This window comes from Podarcis erhardii (assembly GCF_964252035.2).
Source record: "Podarcis erhardii genome assembly, chromosome: 9".
Taxonomy (NCBI): domain Eukaryota; kingdom Metazoa; phylum Chordata; class Lepidosauria; order Squamata; family Lacertidae; genus Podarcis; species Podarcis erhardii.
This window is the reverse complement of record NC_138512.1, coordinates 53,868,105-53,886,963: the sequence shown is the minus strand read 5'-3', so window position 1 is coordinate 53,886,963 and position 18,859 is coordinate 53,868,105. Positions and strand designations below refer to the sequence as shown.

General features: G+C 41.8%; 1 protein-coding gene across 2 annotated transcripts in view; it reads right to left on the bottom strand.

Moving 5' to 3' along the window:
- The window catches only part of NDST4 (N-deacetylase and N-sulfotransferase 4), a 120,103-nt gene extending 102,001 nt beyond the window's left edge, over positions 1–18,102 (bottom strand). For both annotated transcript variants that reach the window (XM_081876759.1, XM_081876758.1), the window contains exon 1: positions 17,573–18,102. The gene's annotated coding sequence lies outside the window, so the exon portion shown is untranslated. The remainder of the gene's footprint in view (positions 1–17,572) is intronic.
- Between the last annotated feature and the right edge of the window lie 757 nt (positions 18,103–18,859).

The window sequence follows — 18,859 nt, the reverse complement described above, 5'->3', positions numbered from 1 at the left end:
GTGTTCTTCTTATGTTCTCATCTTAACATTGTCCCTTGACCTCATTGAACTTTGAACCCCAGAGATGACATCCCTTGGTGAAACTGGCTCCCTTAACACCATAGGTCTCATGCTCCTCAGTGCCTGTTGAGTGTGCAGAGTAGGAGCCAATTCATTGCTGGTGGAGTTCTAGGCTCTAGGCCAAAGGACTATCCCTTTAAGGCTTCAAAAGAGGTGAGTGGACAGAACTTAGGAGAGATAAAAGGCTTCAGTTTAACCCCAGACCTCGCTGGAGCCAGTTGTCTGCTTTGAGATACCCAAGATCCTGCAACTTTAGATTGACCCTAATCTCTACTTCCTTGATGAAGTGTTCATCATATCCCATGGACTTTTGTTCAGGACAGTATATCAACACTGCATATACGTTCTCTTTATATAGGGGTGATGCTAGTCATGTGGTTGAACTAGCCAGAGGCCACTGCATGGAATGCATGCAGAGAGAGCTTTGCGGCTAAAATTTGTCTCTGCTGTTAATGAGCAGTTATGGATTCTTCCATGCATGCCTGTGCCACACATTGCCTTCCCTGTCTCAGATTCTCAATGCTTATCTTCTCAAGCCTGGACTGAGGATGCAGTTGAGCCGCCGAAGACAGAAGGATGCACAAATGAGGACTGTTGGGGAGATAGATTCTGTTTCCTGTTGTTGTTTTTTTGACCATTGTGAATGTTTCATTATATAAGGACCGTTGTACTGATTATGAGCATTTATAGCAATTATTCTTGAGAGGCAGCAAAGTGCAAGGCTGCAGACAACATCTCTTTGTCAGAGGTAATAGCAGGTCTTCAACAAAGTTTCACTCAGAGTAGAAACATTAAATTAATAGACCTAACTTAGCCATGTCAATTCATTTCAGTAGGTGGATTTCAGTGTAGCGTTAACTGGGATATGCATGTGCAGAATGAGGTCTGCTTGCACACCAGGATTGCTCCCCTACATTTCTTCTGCAGGTTCCCCCAACTCTCCAGAGCTAATTTTGGGAGCACAGGATGCAGGTGGAGGAGAGGCAGGACAATCCCATTGCATGAGAGAAGCTTGTTCCATGCATGCAACAAGTTAGTTGAATCCAGCCTAATGGGTCTACTCTAACATAAAGTTAGTTGAATGCCACCATGTATAGCAGCTGTTCCCAGAGGGTTGGCTATGGGTCCATGTGGCTCTCACATTGACTAAACTGTATTTGAAGTGTGTATTTGGGTGTGTTTTGTAGTTTGTGACAGTAAACCTGTTGAAGGTTTGGTGCCAGAGATTGATGGGTGATGAGCAGCATCTGGCACAGAGCACAATTCTTTCATCTCTGGGTCTTTCATTATAAAAAGGACTCAGTCCCATGATTCCCTTTTATGCCTATGCTCATGTTTCCAGAATTTGCAAATCTAATGATTCTGTTCCGAACCACTTCTCTTCTCCTAAGTAATATACAGACTGAATACTGAAACAAAACTGTGGCCAGCGCCTAGACAGTTTCCAAGATACTACAACTCAATACATTAAAGCGTATCATTGGGATTTGAAAATGGGTTTTGGCTACATTTTGGACCATGTGTCAAGTCATTGCTCTGAGCCAATTTGATTTAATTGAATTTTGCAAGTAACTTTTTTTTTTTTGTGAGACACTATCAAATGCTTTTTGGTGGAGTCCATATATATTACATTTACAGCTGTTTTTGTACTGCTGCCAGCAACACAATCAAGTTTCTGAGGTATGATTTGCTTTCCTCTTTCAGCCAGGAGACCTGCATTAATGCAACATTAAGGTAGCTCTGTTAAAAATAAAAAGAGCTGGGTGATGCAAATACAGAGGCTCAAACAGCAGCATTAATATGCACAGATACTCAGTGGGTTTTATGGCGCACAGCTGGTGACTGAACAGCGATGGTAAACTAAAAGCAAAACAAGGAAAATATTATCAATGTGATAGATAACTCTTTTATTTTATTTGTCTCCCACTCCTCATTTCTTTACTTATCCTTATCCGTTGCTTTTGTATCATACAGTACTCAAGAACGCAGTTAACCACCTCTCTGTAGCCAGGTCTCCTGGGACTAGATAGCATATGATGCCACATATCCTCTGCTGGGATATGATATAAATCTCCTTTCCCCTGCAAGCTCTTTGCATATGCCAGGGTTTACAAAGAGCATGGGATTAGAGCCAACAATAAGTGCAATGGGAAATAGATACCCACATACAAACACATTAAGGAATTCATACATTTGGTTCCTCTCAGTTTCTCATTTTTCAATTCCACATTTCCATATCACTTTTGTGACTTAAAAAATAATCCTAATGAAACTGCATCTGCATTTTAATGCAATTTTTACTACTTACATTTTTTTAAATGCAATTTTGCGTATAAAGACATTTCTGCAAAGCAATTTCCCCTATTGTAATGTATTTGTATGTTATTTTCTCTAGCACGTATTTGTATGTAAATAAATTTTTATTTATACCCCGCCCTCCCCAGCCAAGACCAGGCTCAGGGCAGCTAACATAAAATATCAAATACATTAAAACACAATCAAACAATTGATTAAATTACAGCTTAAAATTAGAATCAGGATAAAATTAAATGACTGCCCATGAATTACAACCATAGGGGTCGGGAACCTCCATGTTGGTCCCACATGAGCCGATAAAAGGGCCAAAGAGGTAACTTGCAGGGTCCCATAGAGGGGGGTAAAACTGGGCCCGGACCGAAGGCCAGGCGGAACAGCTCCGTCTTGCAGGCCCTGCGGAAGGATGTCAAGTCCCGCAGGGCCCTGGTCTCCTGTGATAGAGTGTTCCACCAAGTTGGGGCCAAAGCCGAAAAGTATATTTATATGCACACTTTTTGAACACATTACTTGGCTGGAGAACTGCATTGCGTAATTTGTTTCAAAGACCGTTGTGTTTTGGTTTGCATATGAATTTGGAATGTGCACTTCCCAACCCAGCATGCTGGGGATCCGGTGTGCAAACAGAGCTCTGTATTACCAGAAGCTGTCCTTTTATCTCCTAAGAGTTGTGGACTTTGGGGTATATGGCAGGAATCCCCACATCATGGAAAAGAAAGAGCGTCATCTCAGATTGCAAGAAGTTCCGCTGTGCACATAGGAACCCTGCAAAGTTTTGGACCACATACACAACATCCAGCAGCAATATGTCGTAATAGAATGTTTTACCAAGGAATGTAGAATATTTGTGATAGAGATGATATGCACTTAAAGTTAAGCTGCACATGGAACAATTAATGGTATTACTAGACCACTGTTGTCTAGTCCTTTGTAGCCAGTTTGGCTATCTCAGCCCAATTAGAAAATCAGGATGTGAGATAGGAAGAGAAATATTTTTCCATACATTTTTTCTCCCCTCTCTACAACACTCCAGTGTTTTGATTTATAGTTGCTTTAGAAAAAGAAAAATCAGATTCAAGAGACATATGTCTTGTTTGACCATTGTGGATTACTCTTAAAGTGCAGGTTTGCAGGACTACTTCTACTTAAACTCTTCAGAAATCATACCTCATTAATGAGGTATAAATTAACTTTTGCTGTGTGCATAGCTTAATACCATGCACTCCACAGCTGATCCTTCTGTATCACAGGGAAGAGGTGGTAAATCTGAAGTCACAACCAGCACTGTGATACACAGGATAAATAACCACCACCACCACCACCACAAATTTCACTTTAAATGTTCTAAGCATTGTAAAGAGATAAAAGGCCACGTCACTCACTGCAAGCTCAGACTAACCTTCCCACACCATATATTTAAAGCACAATAAAAACACATTGAAAGCATCTTGGGAACTGTAGCTTGTTAACTGTAGTTCTGTAATAGGAAACAACAGTCTCCAAGAATCTCTGAGGGAAAGCTATGTGTTTTCATTGTCTTTTCAATGTATGTGGTGGATGTGATCTCATGATACAAAAGGGGAAAACTGGGCTCCTTCAGCTGCTCCTTTCTCTGGTCGATAGATTTTTAAAAATAACCTTTGCAATGTGCCTTATTTCACTTTCTGGTTTTGTACTGCACCGTCTTGTGTTTTTAAGCTTCCTGGTGTGGACTGCACTTAAAAAGAGAGCCTGTCAATGAGTTCGTGACGATAGATGGGTCCATACTGATCTCCTTGCCATGGTGGTCTTTCTGGGAGGCAGCAGGTGCAAATTCCCAGTGACTCTTGGTCCCCTGAGTGTATTTTCCTCCTGTTCTGCAGACCCAGGACAAGAGATAAATGCCAAGAGTTGTATAGATGTGGAAAGAATAAGTGAAAACTTCCCTAAATCCTGGGTTGTAATACAAAGGCATTTGTCTGATATTCAACTAAGCCAAAATCGTGGTCATAAATTTTAATGGGTCTGTTCTAAGTAAAACTGAGCTGAATACCACCCTTTTAGATTACATGCATTTTTACATTTCTTTAGTTGATTTCACTTGGCTAAACAAAATGGGAACTGGCAATGTAACAAAATCCTAGCGCCTTTGAAGTAACGGATTTGGAGCGTGCATCATTTTCTGTGTGCACATTCAGGACTTGTTTGCCTTTCTGAATGTAGATAAAACTCATGACAATGTTGGGGAAAGCTACTGAAGTTCATTGATGTGCTTTGGCACTCGAAAGACTAGCTCAGGTTAAATTTGCCATTCCTTTAGAAGAGATTTGCCGATGATTACCAAGGTGTTCCAGCTCTCAGCGCATGTGTGAATCAGCGCATGAATTCTACTACCTAGCACTTTTGTGGTGCACTAGAATCTTACAGTGTTCCATTACATGCTGTCTATGTATATGACTATGGTTGGGGCAGCAGGGATATAAAAGTCCATAATGCACTAAAAATATCACAAATGCAGCATGAATGCAAAACTCCACAAACCACTAAACATTTATGGTAGCAAAGAGATTGCATTTCCCTTTACAGCATAAAGTTTCCCGAACTTCTACAAACAGTTCAGCTGTGTTGTGTTTCCAGGGTTAAAGCTGCTGCGGCATTCCTGCCCCCCCCCCCGAATGCTGACACTATTTGAAGCATCTGACAATGGTTGCTTGAATACAAACACAAAGCAAATTAAAAGGATTTCTTTTTAATTAAAACAACAACAACACACTGATAGTGAATACAGAATACAGTGGGCCTGGATTGGGTTCTGCTCTTGGTTGTGTTAGATAGCCGAGATTATTATTTCTTTGTCTTTCAAACTGACCAATTTGTTCATGGAGCAACAACCCCATTTTTAAAAAAGCAAAGTTTGGTTCTGTCATATGCCCTTTTTTGAGTAAATCCCATGGAAATCAGCATATGGAAAAAGATTACATTATGCATGAAAATCCATGTTGGTTTCGCAAGAAAAAAATAACTGAGTGGGATACTAGAGTCCTCCACAAGAATTTTTTTGGGGGTGGGATTTTACAAAACATTTTGAATTCCAGCACAGTATTATTTTCCGCCTATTGTTTTATGAGAACCACTTTATAAGCATGGTGGTGTAAGAAATTGCTACATAATAGGAGGTCTAAAGTCTTATTAAATGATTGAATGAACTCTTGCACTTCGAAACAAACCTGGGTCATCAGTCCCCACTGATTTCAGTAGGTCTGAAACCAGATAAACTAATGTACTTACACTTCAATGATTTGTAAAGAAGGCTGTATGAAAAATTCCCTATACATTTATTTTTCTAGCTATGATTGCTCTTACAATTACATTTCTATGCAATCCTTTCAACATAGCTTAGGTCAAGCAATGACTCGTTATATGAAGAATTCTTTTGTGGCGCTATGTGATGGAAATGAGGCAGGTACAATAAATGCACTGTTCTTTTTCCACCTTAAAAGAAAAAAAAAATCCCTTTATTTATTTATTGCCTCAAACCCAAGGAGGTTTACATCGACATGACCAAAGTAAACTTACAGTAATATTCAAAGTGACAATTCAAAGGCAGTGATACATAAATTTCCAAAAAGTTAAAACATCCAGCTTCTCACATAAATGCATGATGTATGACCCACCATTAAAAACAACCCAGCAGATGAGAAAACATCACCAACCCAATGCTTGGCAGTCAAGGACTGGCGCTGAAAAGAGGACCATGTTTATGAAAGGCAGCAACCCTGAAGAGAACACTCCATAATTGGGGGCCCACTATTAAGGAGTCCTCTGTCCTATAGCCACTCACTGTACTTTTGCTGGAGGATGGCCACAAATGATTTCCTAAGGGTCCAGACAGGTTTATGCAGAGAGATATGTTCTCGAAGGTATGGGTTTGTCAGCCACGTAAGGCTTCATAAGTCAAATCCAGCACTTTGAATTGTGCCCCCAAATGTATTAGAAGACAGTGCAGTCATGCCAGAACTGGTGCTATAAGTCTGAACTGCTGGTCCTCATTAGCAATCTGTTTGCAGAATTCTGTACTAGCAGATGCTTCTGGACAGGCCCACATATAATACATTGCAGTACTCTAACCAGAAGGTTTCCTGAACAAAGATAATTAAAACTAGGTTACCCACATACTGGCTGTGGCATTTTTAAAGGCACTCTACACTACAGGGACCACTTGGATTACCAATGATAGTGATGGATCCAGGGGTATTCTGCAAGCTGCAACCCTACTCCATTGGGGGGAGGGCAACTTCACTGAAGACCCCACTGGCACCACACTGCCAAAAATCTGCAGCCACCACCTTCCCATCAGCAGATGCTTTGGGATGACATAGACTTTTTAAGTCAGGGTGGCTAAATATGGCCCTTCAGATGTTGTTAAGACTCCAATCAGGCCTTACTCCTAGCATGATGGGAGCTGTAGTGCACATCATGTTAGACACCTCTAATTATATACCTGCTGGGGCTGTGAGAGTTGAAGTCCAACAAATCTGGAGGGTCACAGGCTTCCCATTGCTATGTTATATGTGAATTTACACTAGGGATGGAGGAAAAAAATTGATTCCATTTGCATTTAAAGGCAAACTGACCAAATTTGCATGTTTTAAAACAAAACAGGAACCAAAACCCAGCCAGTCTTCAAAATTTGCACTTCTCCAAATTTTGCAATGCTGTTCTGCAACCAAGTGTACAAACATGAATATACTAGGGTGAATTTTGCATCAACGTGCATATACTGATGGAAAGAATGTAAAACAATGCAATATAATAGAGGAAATTAGTCTGCAAAAATGTGCATATTGGGATAAATTCACACTAAAGTGCTGATGAGTTTTCATGATTTTTTTTAAAATTCAAACCGATGTGGAAATGTAGAGCACTGAAGTCAAGACTGGGAAAAGGAGAAACAGAGAGAAAACAACATTGACAGATTTGCCAGGCTCAACAGACAGCAAGCTTAAAACTCCCACCTCTTACAGTTCTTGCTCTGTAACTTATATGGGGGAAACGTCACAGGAAAGAGGGAATCTGCAGAAATTTGGCAACTTTACTTCAATATACATGGGCTAGGATCCAAAGAGACATTTTCTGGATATTTGTGCTTTTCCAAACAACTTCTCCATATGTGGAGTTCTTCATCCTTCCCCCCCCCCTCTCAGTCTCCCGCACAAAGCAGTTATGACAATCAATGAATTAAGAGCAATGTGATGTTAGTGGACATCAGCACCTGGATGCACAACTCAGCCTTTGTTTTGTTCCTCTCCAGCTAGCTTGCAGAAGAATTTGTTTCACTAAAATGAATGGGGGTTTTGTGCATCCGGTTGCTAATTTTAAAACCAGGCAATCAAAAAATTGGTGGGAGGTGGGGAATTGTTCACAACTACAGAACAACAATATCTATATCAGAAATCAAGCAGGGCACATTAGCCTGTTTATTTACTTATCCATTTAACTCTAGCCTGGTTTCCAAGTTGCACAAAGTAATAATGCTGCTTTATTCCTCACTATTCCTCACAGTACTCCACATCTAGAGTACTGTGTACAGTTTCAGACATCACATTTTAAGGGTGTAGACAGCAGCAGGGGTGAGGCCACAATGCTGGCTTCTCAGCAGTAGGAGAGGCAAGCCAGAAGCAAGTTCAAGATGGTGGGGATGCACCAGTGGAGCCAATCCAGCATTCCCACTGGTGCACCTGCACAGCCCTGACCTCGCTGATGGCTGGCCCTCCCTTCCTCTCCCCCCATTAACAACAGCAACACTTCTGCTGGGAAGCTAGAACTGCAGCTCCACCCTACTGGGTGAACCACTTCTGGATTGGTAGATTGGAACAGGTTCACTGGAGGGCAGCGAAGATGTGGAAAACAACTGCCCCCCAAGGGTGCAATTGAAGTGTTGGGGTGCAATTCAGGCTGTAGGCTGACATACCTTTATGAGAAGGGTACCGAGAGAGAAACATCTAACCTTCCTAGACTGTCCTAGTTGTGCAGACCTATTGACCTTCCTTCAGTGACACCATCAGTGCTGCTGACCTCATTTCCTGCTTCCTCTTCATCATCACCTTGGAAGAAGAGACACCAAAGCAATCATAGCTCTTTGTATCTCCACCTTAGTTAGACAGAACTAATATCTTTCCTATCAACTATGTATTTTCCTGAATACATTTTTCTTTCTTATTTTCCAAATCCAGAATCTCATTGCAATTATATCCACAGATAAAATGTGCTCCTCCAACTGGGATTCAGTTAAGCTTCCAAGCTGCATATTAACTCTAAACACCAACAGGGCGCAAATTATAGGAAGGTCAATTTCAGTTGAACATTAGGAGGTGCACCAAGCAGAGGGGTGGAGGGAAGATAGCCACATGTTTGGCATATGGGTTTCCTACAGTGAGTTGGAAGAGATGTCCTGCCCTGCATGCCCCGCTCCAACTCTAGGGTTCTATGTGTTTCTCACATGCGGGATTCTGTCTTTTAATTAACTAAGCAGAATGTGTATTTGTCCCCCAGGGGCTAAAAAGAAATGCTTGCTGCAGAGAACTGGCTGAGAAGAGGCTCAGACATATGGCTAAATTACCCCTCCAGGACAAGATACATCTTGCCAATGCAAGTCAGGATGTCTCATCCCCACTTGCTAACCTGTGCTTTGGGCCATGGGCTATTAGGCTTCTGGTTACTGCACACTCCTGCTGTCAATGTTTGTGCACATACCACACCCTATTACATTTCCAACTCCTTGAATGATAGAGGCATTCTGAGTGCATCAATATTGTGTTGGGCTGCTGCGTTTCCCAGCACACTCTGGGGTGTTATTAAAGGATGCCAAATGTTCTCCTTCACACATTCCGTGGCATTCAAGAGCTGATGCTTTGTTCTCCATCTCCTTGTCTATCAGGATTTGTGAAAACTGCAGAAACAACACTTCACTTGTCGCTTTGCACTTTAGACCGATTTCCCTAGCCGCAACACACAGGTCAGTCTGTATTATGAACACTAAACTGCATGCAAACAAAACATGTATATTGCACATCCTTCCTTCTCACCGCTTGCTGAAGTTGGTTCCTATTGAGCAGCCCTGAATGCCCCAAGATTCAAAGGTAAAAGTACACCACATTGTCAGAGTAGCCTTCCCACTATTCCAGCTATTATCTCACAAGGAATGCGGAATAGAATTTGTGAACAGAGCAGAGGCCAGTAAGGCTTACATGTTGCATCTTCATCTTAGTGCCACTAACATCTGCCAAACTGTCAGTGTTCATCAGGCTGAAACTGCATTCCTAAACATCACTAGCAACACAAATATGGTACAGACGATCCTATATTAAAACTTAGAATAAAAGAATCATAGAGTTGGAAGGAACCCCAACGGACATCTAGTCCAAACCCCTGCAATGCAGGAATCTCAACACACAGTCCCCCAACCATACTAGACCCTGCTTAGCTTTGCAAACACACTAGCAGTTTTATTGCTGCACAATCTTCTGCATTATGAACTTTCCTGCTTGTTCTGCTAAGTGGGGCCCTGGACATCTGTCCCAAAGTTTAGCCCTGATGGCACCACAGAAAATGAAGCAGAGAGGGGCCTCCTATGGAAAGGGTTGTAGCTCAGTGATAAAGCATCTGCTTTGCATGCAGAACATCCCAAGTGCAACCCTTAGCATCTCCAGGACAGGCTAGGAGAGAGCCCTGTCAGAAATCCTGAGTAAAAAAATGTTCCCCACCCTTATTCTACGTGAACTGGAATATACACATGAATATAGCTGGTGTACCACTGACAAAGATTTCTGTGAACATGGGAGCTTGAAAAAGTGCTACAGACAGAATCCACACATGCCTAATACTCATATTATGTTATGTATACTTGTGCATTCATAAGAAAGGTTGACAGAAAGACTCCCATAGCAGCCAATACCTCTTCTGAAAACAACCTGTACATCAGCTCCCCTTAAAAAGATGGGTAAAAAACCCCACTTCTCCAGATTTACAGTTCAGAGAAGGGGGTGTTTTCATGACCATCTACTATTTCCTGAACTTGGAATGCTTGTTGACCTACCGTATTTTCCCATTGTGTCTTTCTGTACCCTTTCACTTCCCAACTCAGGTTCTGCTTTCTAAGTCCAGCCTTTTTCTCAGGAAGTGGAGAAGAAACAGGTTGGTCTCAAAATCTCTGGATCTGAGCCATCTCTAATGATGTGCTGCAAGAAAGGCAGAATGGGAAGCAGCCTCAGGTGGAACACCCTGAAGATGGCCCTCAGGCTATTCAGACGAATTTGGCGTCATATAATATTAATAGTCAGGAACACTTTGGGACCATTTTTAACAAGACAAGAAAACTGTAGATGTAACCACTGCTCACTGTTAGTCATATTGAGATGGGGTCGAGGAGACGGCAAAATATGATCAGGAAAAGAAAAAGCTATTCTTTAGCTTTTTGATGCACTCATGGGAAAACCTGCCAAGCCTTCTAAAATGTTCAGTGGTGCAGGTAGGTAGTTTTAGACACTGGGCTGAGGGAAGATCCACACTGTACATTAAAAGGATGTTCAACACACATTTAAAGCACATGACTTACCCCAAAGAATGCTGAGAACTGTCATTTGTCAAGGTTGCTGGAAATGGCTGTTTTTGTGAAGGGAAAACGACCATACCCAAGATCCTTTGGGAAAGTTATGGGCTTTAAATGTTGAATATACTTTAAATGTATAGTGTAAATCTACCCTGGATGGCTTGATCCCCACCTATTTAAATTGAAATGTGAATACTTCAAAATGTGGTATACCATCCATACAGTTTTTGAAGGTCCTTCTGCTCATTCTGTCAAATGGGGCTCTGGTCATTGGCCCTAAAGCGTCACAGCAAATACAAATAGCACATTAGGAGAACATTAGGGTCACTGCAGATGGCATGTTCCACTTGGAGGGATTGGGCACAAAGCCCAATGCAATATGGTGCCTCCTTTTCCAAGATACTGCTTTATGCATGACCCAATATTCAAGCACACACCATTGTGAGCATGAAACAGAACCGAGAATGAGACTAGTTAGGCAGAGAGGAGGAGCTTTGATTCAATATCGTATGACATATGAGGCACAAATCAGGCAGCCCTGCATCCCTTTCCTGACTCCTGTAAAACTGCATTGTTGCCATACACTCCTTGGGAATGGGGAGGAGAGGCAATTTTGTGGTGAGGGCTTGCTCATGTTATTGAGTGGTCCAGCACTCACTCACTAGGATCCTTTGTGATGTGTGTGTGAGTCTGTGCATGTTATGTATTCAGTGGTCTGTGTTTCATAGAATCATAGAATCATAGAGTTGGAAGAGACCACAAGGGCCATCGAGTCCAACCCCCTGCCAAGCAGGAAACACCATCAGAGCACTCCTGACATAGGGTTGTCAAGCCTCTGCTTAAATACCTCCAAAGAAGGAGACTCCACCACACTCCTTGGCAGCAAATTCCACTGTCGAACAGCTCTTACTGTCAGGAAGTTCTTCCTAATGTTTAGGTGGAATCTTTTTTCTTGTAGTTTAGAACCATTGCTCCATGTCCGCTTCTCTGGAGCAGCAGAAAACAACCTTTCTCCCTCCAGCTTGAGTCTGGACTCAGGATTCTGAGCCTCTGTGGTCTGATTCGAGACATGATATCCAATCAGAATATTTCAGGATTTGGGCCATTGCCATTGGCCCTTAAACTCTGGGTTATGATTCATAGCGTGGGAATTTAGACAGCCAATCCCATTGAGAGTGGGAGTGGCCCAGGCCTACAGAAATGTACATAAACAGTTGCTTTGCCCCTGTTGCCCAGTTCTGTTAGTTCAATACAGGTTCTTGGTGTTATCACTGCATTTTGCTTCGTGGGAACCCACCAACACTTCAGTGCACACTGCATGAGTACTGCATCTCTGCAAACAGAGGATCCTGTGGATTCTTGCAATATAGTCCTCCCTCAAAGAGAGCACGTGTTGCGGTGAGACCTGGAGACTGACCTCCTGTGTTGTGGGTGGGTACATTGGACAGCCACAATACCTGATTGGTAGGTCCCTCATTGCTGGGTTTAATCTGACCAATGGGGTGCAGTCTAAGCAGATTGAGGGACCTATATATGCCACTGCACATGACCCAGAGCTTCCTCTTTTGGCTCATGCATCAGAATACTTGGCAACCTCTCCCTATATTTAGGGAATTTTGCAATTGACCTTGATATGCCGTCGTGTGTTGTCTGTCATTGGGACAGGGGCACGGCAGGAATTTTCCCCACTTGGCTGATTGGCTGGTGCCATTTGGGTTTCACCTGCCGTGTAGCAAATCGTCACAACTTGTAAGGTTGTGGTTCAGGTGATAGGGATGGGAGAACGGTCTCACCATCCCTATGTGAAGGGTATTGCGTTAAAGGAATCGAGGGACTCAACTTGGTTTGGTCCACCCCCAAGAGGGGGTTGTGCCCGTGCCTGAATCCAGGGGAGCAACTGGGGAGTGGACATAGTCTGTTCCCAGCTTTCCACCTACCTCAGGTGTTCACCCTTGGCTGACCTATGCTGGAGCCCTGGGTCAGCGCTACCTGCTAGGGTGCAGGGAGCTAGTCGAACCATAGCCTATGCAACCACTCACTTTCTGTAATCAATAAAGTTGTGGCCTAAATTCTGCCAAAAATCAAAACTAAAATTTGAGTCAAATGTGTGTTTCTTTAGGGGGGAGGTCTCTGGGTCTGAACACGCAAACAGGCCCTTTATACACATTGTGCCCACCGTAAACAATGGCCATTTCACTAGGACTTTCTTTATATGCTCCAGAAATACTTGGAGCCATTCTGTAAGGTAGGTCAGTATGATCAAGTCCATGTTACAGATAATAAACATGTATATAATGGATAGAGAATGGGTCAGGTGTGGCTGAGAGGTACCACCTTGCCAAAGATAAGCGAGTGAGAATGCAGGTGAGAGAACAATTGCCAGCACATAACCACATCAGACCAAACAAGCGAAGGAGCAGGATGATCCTGCATGGATATGCCTACAGGTAAACATCTATTCTCTTAGCAAACTCCCAAGGAAGACTAACTTTACGCATTGGGAGGCATTCAACTCAGTGTTACTCAGAGCAGACTTACTGAAATGAATGAATCACTGAGTTACAGTCGTTCATTTCAATAGGGCTTCTCTGAGTAAAACTGAGTTGAATACCACTCTTTACGTGCTAGATTAATGTTTTGCCATACTAAGGCACAATTTAACACACATCACCTGCAGTCATGTATTTTAACAATTGCTCAGATTTTGGGTTAATATGCATGATATTCCTTTTTTTACACCACTCATTTTTATAGGTTAAACTCCATTCACTTATAAAATGATATTAAAGGATATTTGCACTTCCTTTTTAAAAAATGGATATAACACTCTTCTGCATGTCTTTCACAATGTACTGTATAGGAGGAGGAATTTAAAATTATTATTAAGTACAGCTACACTAGCTTCTCATTAGGAGAAAAGGAACGCTTGCCAATATGAAATGGAAACTTTTCTGAGACAAAGCTAAGGTACAATAGTGTGCTTTTACATAATGTTTTAATGAAATTCAACCCAGAAAACATTCTTCTCAACAGCCATACCTGCCTAGTCTGGCTCACAGCCAGGTACTAACATTCTCATTTTCTTAGCTAAGGTTCTGCAGAACTTGGAAATCAGAGATGATGGCCCAGGCATCAATGAGCTACCCAGGAGTTCAGCTCTCTGCTGTGTTACCCAGCAGGAGCCCAGGGCTCTGTTATCCGTCCATCCATCTACTTACCTACCGGTACCTATGCAAATATAGGTGTGTGTGTGTGTGTGTGTGTGTGTGTGTGTGTATAAAGTCTAGCAGCATTAGCCACCTAATCCCTGTACTGGCAGCCTAAAAAATTATTCATGACATACTTCCTATATTGCAGTCAGCTAGCATTTCCCTACATAAGAGATTATTTCCATGCAGGAAAATGATAAGATGTGAAGCAGCCCACCAAGTGTTAGATATTCAAATACTATATCCCTAGTAAATATGTTTGTATTCCAGTCCTTGAATCTATTTCTTTAGAAAAGGTTATTAAATGATAATTCATACTGTTGTAGCCTAATTTAAGTAATCACTAGATCACTAGATTTTCATGCAAATCGGGGGACAAAAGTTCTCCTCCTCCCAGTTTGTGGAAGTGGGATTATAAAGTGAAGCATCAAATTGCTGAGAGCCACTTGAATTGCAGGTGGAACTGAAATTCTGACCTAACTCTGTCAAAAATTTACCTACCAGGTATGGTAAATACTTGCTGTTAGAAAATGTTCACATTGGGTCAGAAAGAACATGCTTACTAAGCCTTTGCAATTCTCTGTTTCTTAGGCTGCAATCCTAACCCCACTAACATTGGAATAAGCCCCACTGAATTTAGCAGAATTTAATTCTGAGTAGATGGCTTAGGATGGCACTGTAGGGTATGCTCTTGCCCTGTAGCTATCCCAGGAGCACGATATGCTAAGGATTGCAACCAGGAGACTTATTTATTCCTTCATTGACCTCATTTTATTTTTATATGTGTTTCTATAAGTGTTTTTGCTTGAATTTTTAACTCTATTTCAAAATATAATTCCAGGAAGAAGAAAAATCCGAAAGCTATCATTAGATTTGACATCTCTGTAATGTTGGAAACATTTGCTGAGTAGAATTTCTCATCCTGTCAGACAACTTTTGAGAAGTTAAGTTATAATTGACCTGGAAAGGAAAATTATTTTAGGAATATTGGATGTGAGCCAAAGGAAGCCTATACTTTCCAAGAACAGTTTCCTAATCATTCCATGCACAAAGCAATTCTAGGCATGTCTACTTGGAAGTAAATCCCACTGAGTTAAAGGAGACATATTCTCAGATAAGTGTGCTTTGTGCTGTTGCCCAAACTTTCAGCCTGTCTATATATATTTAAAATGCAGGATTATTTCATGTAGTTTCTTTCTTTCTTTATAAGTGTGGTATGTACATTATATGCAATTTGTGTTTGTAGGTGTGTTAAACCTATGAAACAAATTTGTTCCGCCCAGTACGCTATTTTTCATTTCTTTCTAGATTTCACAGCAGCCTTGCTTGTGAGTAACAAATCTAGTATACCAAGAACTGACTTAGTTGGTCTTTAAGGTGCTACTGGAAGGAATTTGTTTTGTTTTGACTATGGCAGACCAACACGGCTACCTATCTGTAACTAAATCTAGTATGGTCAACTTTGAAGGTTAGCAACTGGAGGAAATGCCCTGTTTCTGCAGTAAGGCATGATCACTGAGAATGATGATAAGTTTGATCACTGAGACAATTATGACAATGATGCCTTGCCATTGTCGAACCATCCAGCAGTTATCACAGTGTTTATAGACCCATGAAGTTCTGATCAAAGTTGCTGGAGTTGAAATTGTGGGCTTTTAAAAAGCCTATATACAGACCACTTGCTTGTCATTAACTTTGATTTCCCTCTCTATATACAAATATATAATTTGTATATAGAGAGGGAAATCAGAGTTAATGACAAGCAAGTGGTCTGTGACTCAGCCATTGCTATTTATATTTAAAACTAATTCACAGGCTTTGTTTTATTCTGTCAGACTGATGGGACAGAGGGGAACTATTCAGTAGCATTATAGAAAGTCCTCACCCTGTGCCAGGTTGGCACTGAATTGTGAACATTTGCCTTTCTGGAGACTATAAGACATTACACATGTGCTGATAATCAAAGAAGCCCTGAGCTTAAAGAGTGAAAGATAACTTTTAACATTTCTGCAGAGAGCTCAGCTTGTGAAATAGACAGTTTCTCTGACAACATTTAGAAAATTTGCAAGCAAAACTTTCCCCTTGTCTTCCACGAGACTTTGGCTTATATCAGCCCCTTTACTCTACCTGAGCTCCATTAATGTCAGTGAAACTGCTTTCAAGTAACATATTGGTCCTGGGCAGCTTTACACACTGCCCTGAACAGATGACTTGAATACAAGTCTTCCTGATTCAAAAGTTTCCTCTGTGTTTAGCTTTTGGAGAGTCCAGGATCTTCTGCTGTGAATTAATTTCTTCCTAAGTAGTCTTTGAAAGAGGACAGTTCTAAGGCTGCAGTCCTGTGTCCACTCACCTGGGAACAAGCACCATTCAACATTTCATCATTTACTTCTAAGTAAACACGCACAGACTGCATGAGTAACAGGATCCAGGAATAAAATATTACTTTGCTTGGACTCTACACTTCTAAGGCAATGTATATTAAGGGACATAGAAGCAGGTTGTATGGGAAACATACAACACAAGTGGCTGTAGCTGCTTTGACTTCTGGCTTATGTGAAGAGTATGAATCACTTCGAGGAATGGCTCTGTTTTGAGTACTTCTTCCTGGCAGCAGTGTGACTGGGAGCCAGAAGATAAAGCAGCTAGGATGCCCTGTTTTTCTTGCTGTAACTCTAGAGCAGAAGGCACTTTCTCTTCCAGTCTCATTGCACTCCCGCCCCCGGCCCCTGTTTTCTCCCATACTTAAGCAATTGGTAGTTGCAAACACAGAACAATCAGTCTCTCTTAAATGTCCCGGACAGATGTTGTTCAACTACAAAATCAGTGGAACAGAACAAATTTGCCTGGGCTGCCTTCCTCACAGATTAGTTATCAAGGGAAGAGCTTTAAATGGTTCAGTTTAAGGATCATCCCAGATAATCATAACCTTTTGATCTGCCTTCCTTGCCAGGCTTTTAATAGTCTCTTCTGTCAAAAAGTGTGGGACAAAGAGCATGAAGTGCAAGTCCAGACTAAGATCCTCAACTTCGTTCCTCCCATCCCATTTCCCACCGTTTTCTAATTTGCTGCTAACTTATTCTACCCTCCTAACCTCGAGACAGACATCCATCAACAATCACCACAGTTATGCCTAGTGGATCGGAATACTTCAGCTTTGAAACCTGACTGAAAAGCATTTGGGTTTGTTTGATTATGCTCCCCAGTTTCCCCACGTTAGACTTTATGAATAGTGGGTGTTATTTGGTCATTTCCTCCATTCCACCAGGCTTCATATATACTACAGAATTATGTATATACATGCAGTTATTCCATATGTACACATGCACACCATATGTTTACAAGTAAACACACACAAAACTCATCTGAAGCCATGCTCTGTGCAAAGTATGGCGCAACTTACCCAAAGATAATTTATTTTCAAGTAACGGTCCATGAGGGGAAAGGGGAGTCTGGTGTTGAGACGTCTTCATCCAGTTCCCGGCAAGGCAGGAGTTGTTCCTTTATTTGAGAATATCATACCCACTGCTTGAATAGTATCCCGGAAAGACTCCTTCTGCTCTGCTCCCTGTCCGTTGGATTCCTTTGGAACAGTCACATTTTATTTATATACACACAGTCCTTTTCGGAATAAGCAGCCAGCTGGAATGATTCAAACCTCTGTTCAGCACACCGTTAAAATGCAGCTTCCTTTTCGGACATAGGAATTACACCAGGGAGCAGTCACCGAACAGCATAGAGGCAATGAGAACTACTTAATCACCCGAATACCAGCTGCCGCTGCTGCTGCTGCCGCTGCTGCTACGCTGCCTCTTTCCTAGCTGTGCTCTTCTCTTTCTCCCTCCCTCTCCGCTCATGTCTACAGAACTATAAAGGCGGCTTTGGAGGATTATGATTGGCAGAAGCAGCCAATTCCTTCAGCTAATCATCCTCAAGGTTTTCAAGGACTAGAAGCTGTTGTGATGTCATTCAGACAGTGTGGGGTTACACACAAACACATTCCAGCAGAAGCTAATTCAGAGATCAGTTGCATTCCGCTCACACCCTAGTGATTGATTAGCTGCTCCTGAAGGATTTGCATAATCTGTCATTGTACAGTTGGGCCACCTCCTTTATAAACCTGGCCAAATTAAATCCAGGAGTGGAAATGCCACTGGCTGCTTTTTGACACCTGCAGCCAAAGCTGTGAAAATAAAATCACAGAGAAATGGGGGCGGGGGGGGGGAGAGAGAAAAGTTTGAAGAGTGATTTCCCGACCATCAAAAAGACAGACATGAAGGATTCTGGGATGGGGAAGGAGGAGAGGAGAATCGTAAGACAGACAAGGTCTCACCCTTCCAGCACAGAATTCATAACGGTATTAGGACCACTTTAACCCAGAAATGTCACAAGGCTTGTAGGTTTAAAAACAAGGGGCGGTCACGCACCTCCTTTTCCATGTATTTTCCGTACTGGGCGGGAGGGAGTCAAGTTTTGATTTGAGAAACCCCAATTCCCTTGATTCTGATAAATTAAATGCACATTACATTTATTTATTTATTTATTTTAACTATTCATTCTGGTGCCCACTGTGCTTGCTTACTAGAGAGCAAGTCCTATTGAAATCAGTGGGATTTGCTTCTCAGTAAAAAAAAAGGAAAGGATTTTGCTGTGATAAGCAAGAGCAAAACACTATTGGACCAAGAAATTC